The sequence below is a fragment of the Hyperolius riggenbachi genome, chromosome 10 (genome assembly GCF_040937935.1).
Source record: "Hyperolius riggenbachi isolate aHypRig1 chromosome 10, aHypRig1.pri, whole genome shotgun sequence".
NCBI classification, from domain to species: domain Eukaryota; kingdom Metazoa; phylum Chordata; class Amphibia; order Anura; family Hyperoliidae; genus Hyperolius; species Hyperolius riggenbachi.
The window spans coordinates 167,836,356-167,841,065 of NC_090655.1; the positions used below are offsets into that span (position 1 = coordinate 167,836,356).

At 41.5% G+C, this 4,710-nt stretch overlaps 1 protein-coding gene across 1 annotated transcript in view; it reads left to right on the forward strand.

The window, feature by feature from the left end:
• Nucleotides 1-4,710, forward strand: part of CDK2AP2 (cyclin dependent kinase 2 associated protein 2) — a 108,784-nt gene that overhangs the window by 39,236 nt on the left and 64,838 nt on the right. The window lies entirely within an intron of this gene.

Below are 4,710 nucleotides of genomic sequence, written 5' to 3' on the forward strand. Positions count from 1 at the left end.
TAGCTCTCTATGGTAGGTGGCTTCGATGCGGCCTACATACGTTTCCAAATCCTGCTTAGTTGGCAATGAGCATATGTAGTCATGAAGATCCATCTACACATAAGATTCGCCGCCTTCTGAGGTAGTCGGGGAGGAGGGAGTTGCTTTTTGGGTCTCGGAAGTGCTTGGTGAACCCTTTGGTTGATCACTCCGTTGGGAGGATTGGTGGTCTGGCGTACTACCACAAGGTGTGTGTGTGTGTGTGGGGGGGGGAGTTGCTCCTTTTTTTTTTTTTTTTTTTTTTTTTTTTCTTTTTTCTTGTGACCTCTGCCCATGGAGAGCAGAAAAGTGCAGCTGGGAAGCAGTTAGCCGAGATACAGGAGTGGTCTCGGCAGGAGCTCTAGAAGAACACGTCCTTACACCGCCATGCACAAGCCACAGACCCCTTTTTGATGTTTGGGGTCATTGTCCTGCTGGAAGACCTAAGATTTCGGACGCAAACCCAGCTTTGACACTAGGCTCTACAATGCGACCTAAAATCCTTTGGTAATGCTCCGATTTCATGATGCCTTGCACGCATCAAAGCACCTAGTGCCAGAGGCAGCAAAACAACCCCAAAACACATTGAACCATATTTCACTGTAGGTACCGTCTTCTTTTCTTTGCAGGCCTCCTAAGTAGAATGGATGTACTTTACCATAAAGCTCTATCTTGGTCTCATCTGTCCACAAGACGTTTTCCCAGAAGGATTTTGGCTTACTTATGTACATTTTGGCAAACTGTAGTCTTGCTCTTTTATGTCAGCAGTGGGGTCCTTTTGGGTCTCCTGCCATAGCGTTTCATTTAATTTAAATGTCAACGGATAGTTCGTGCTGACACCGATGCTCGCTGAATCTGCAGGACAGCTTGAACTTGTTTGGGGCTGCTTATCCACCATCCGGACTATCCTGCGTTGAAACCTTTCATCAATTTTTCTCTTCCGTCCACACACAGGCCTAGTGCACACCGGAGCGTTTCCGCTGCTTTTTGCGATCTGCTTGCGGGTGCGGATCCGCTAGGGTAATGTAATTCAATGGGCTGGTGCACACCAGAGCGGGAGGCGTTTTGCAGAAACGCATACTCCCGGGCTGCTGCAGATTTTGGATTGCGGATGCGTTTCTGCCTCAATGTTAAGTATAGGAAAACCGCAAACCGCTCTGAAAATCGCAAACTGCTCTGAAAATCGGCACTTCAGAGCGGTTTGCCAGGCGGTTTTTGTTACAGTAGCTGTTCAGTAACAGCTTTACTGTAACAATACATGAAATCTACTATACGAAAACCGCTACACAAAACTGCAAAACGCTAGCTGAAACGCTGCAGAAAAATAAGAAAAAGCGTTTCAAAATCTGCTAGCATTTTGCGGATCTGCTAGCGGTTTTTGGTGTGCATCGGCCCACAGGGAGATTAGCTACAGTGCCATGGGCTGCAAACTTCTAGATAATGTTGCGCACTATGGACTAAGCCAAATCTAGATCTCTGGAGATTGACTTGTAACCTTGAGATTGTTGATATTTTTCTACAATTTTGGTTCTTAAGTCCTCAGTTCTCTTCTCTTTCTGTTGTCCATGCTTAGTGTGGCATACAATGCAAAGAGTAAGTGAACTTCTCTCCTTTTTATCTGCTTTCAGGTGTGATTTTTGTTTTTCAATAAGAGATGTTTATTGAACAGCTTAAATAAAGGATGTATAGGTGACTCTACCAAAACCATTATATAATGGCAGATAAAGCTTTTTTGCAGCCAGCCTGCAGTGAAGTTTTCCATAAGTGATCATATTACCCAGTAGGCTTATGTGTATGAGATGCAGGATGCTGTCAGCCAATTGAGGGCACAGAAGCACACATGCTTTCACAGACTCTGCTGGACATGCACTGACTGAGCTTTCACACATCATGGAGGGGGGAGCATATTCCTCACAAATTTCCATATATGAGGGCTACCCCTCTGTCACATGTATTTCCCTGTTTCTATGTGACCTGTGTAATCGGTACAGTCTGGGGACGGGGGGGGGGGGGGGGACTATTATTCTTGCCTATGGTGCTGCTTTGAATTAATACTGTTTTGGATACAACCTAAGCTTTGATAGTTGTTCTTTAACCACTTCACCTCAAGGGGTTTTTCCCTTTAAAAAAACAGAGCAATTTTCACCTGTCAGCGCTCTTTCCATTCATTCGCCTATAACTTTATTACTAATCACAACAAAACAATCTGGGCAGCACGGTGGCGTAGTGGTTAGCTCTCTCGCCTTGCAGCGCTGGGTCCCTGGTTCGAGTCCCAGCCAGGGCACTATCTGCAAAGAGTTTGTATGTTCTCTCCGTGTCTGTGTGAGTTTCCTCCGGGCACTCCAAAAACATACTGATAAGTTAATTGGCTCCCCCTAAAATTGGCCCTAGACTACAGTACGTTCACTACATAATATAGACATATGGCAATGGTAGGTATTAGATTGTGAGCTCCTTTTGAGGGATGGATGGATGGATGGATATAGAGATAGATAGAGAGAGAGATAGAGAGAGAGATAGAGAGATAGAGAGAGAGATAGAGAGAGAGATAGAGAGAGAGATAGAGAGAGAGATAGAGAGAGAGATAGAGAGAGAGATAGAGAGAGAGATAGAGAGAGAGATAGAGAGAGAGATAGAGAGAGAGATAGAGAGAGAGATAGAGAGAGAGATAGAGAGAGAGATAGAGAGAGAGATAGAGATATAGAGATATAGAGAGAGAGAGAGATATAGAGATATAGAGAGAGATAGAGATATAGAGAGAGAGAGAGAGATATAGAGATATAGAGAGAGAGAGAGAGATATAGAGAGAGAGAGAGAGAGAGAGATATAGAGAGAGAGAGAGAGAGAGAGATATAGAGAGAGAGAGAGAGAGAGAGATATTGTACAGCGCTGCGTAATATGTTGGCACTATATAAATACTAAATAATAATAATCTATATCTTGTTTTTTTTACACCACCGATTAGGCTTTCTTTGAGGGGTGCTTTTTGCTTAAAAATTTTTTTTTTATATAAACAAGAAAAAAATTGAAAAAATTTCTCCGTTTTCGGGCATTATAGTTTTAAAATAATACACACTAATGTAATTAAAACCCAAACATTTTATTTGCCCATTTGTTACGGTTATTGCAACGCAAAATTTATCCCTAGTACAATGCATGGCGCCAATTTTTGGGGGAAATAAAGGTGCATTTTTTCAGTTTTGCGTCCATCCCTAATTACAAGCCCTTAATTTTATAAAATAATAGTAATATACCATCTTTACATACATATTTAGAAAGTTCAGTCCCTAAGTTAACTATTTGTTTTTTTTTTTATTTGTAAATTTTTTTTAATCCCTCCCCCTCAAAAAAAAAAAAAAAAAAATGGCAGGGCTGCGGAGTTGGTACAAAAATCCACCGACTCTGACTCCTCTAATTTGCATATTACTATCTTGTTGATTGAAAGTATGTAACATGAAATTTGTCTCTTAACTGCTAACGCTTAGGAATTTTACGAGATAACTGAAGTAAGAAAGATATGTAGACTATATTTATTCCCTTTAGGCTAAAACTAATCCTTAGTAAGAGTACTTGTAAAAGGTACAGACCGGAACAAAGCACATCTATCAGGCCCTTGGCAATGTAACTGTGGGTACATGTAAGAATGATGTGCAGATACTCTGCAGGGGAATGAGGGGATTCTTCCTCTATTACACATTCTTCATGTACAATCTGAACCAGGTTTGTGGGTGATGGACAACACCTCTGTGTTCAATGTGCACAACATTCTCAGTGGATTCCCTGCAGCTCTGTGGGGAGTGCATATGTAGAGTATAGTACTAATGTGTAACAAAGTAAACCTGAGACAGATGAAATAAAAGTTTTTTTTTTTTTTTTTAATACATACCTGGGGCTTCCTCAGACCCCTTCAGTCTAATCAGTCCCTCACTGTCCTCCTCCGCCACCTGGATCTTCTGCTACGAGTCCAGGTACTTCAGCCCGTCTGGCGTAGTGTGCATGCATGCACTCCGCCGCCAGGAGCATACTACACCTGTGCAGCACTATTGCGCAGGTGCAGCATGTTCCTGGCTGTGGGAGCGGCATGTGGCCGGACTGTGCTGACTCGCTGAATTACCGGGACTCATAGCAGGAGGAGGACAGTAAGGGACTGATTGGCCTGAAGGGGGCTGGAGGAAGCCCCAGGTATGTATATAATCTTTCTTTGCATCCGTCTCAGGTATCCTTTAATTTGTAGTCATCAAATTTTAACAACATAGCAAATTATTTGATTTCATGAGCAAAGAGCGTGTATACATTTGCATATATCAGCATCAATGCAGAATTATTTGCATCTCATTGACCATCTCTATTAGTGACACGGCTACACATCAGGATTTATTCTTACAGCATAGATGTTATTTAGTATATATGAGAGTCCTGTGTACACATTATATACTGTACAGTCACAATCAGATATGTATATCTGACTTTAAAAATATGGGGACTGCTTTATTGAAGCTGCACAAGTAACTAATTTTGATTGGTTTATTTCATTTTTGTGGACTAAGCACAGCTATTACTGTATGTATACTGTAGATATAAATTATTTATGACTATTTTTTGAGAAATAGAACATTTTATCATATTTTCTATTTTAATTACAGTTACAAATTCATTAGGAGTCTGAGTCGGAGCATTTTTTTCCGACTCCAG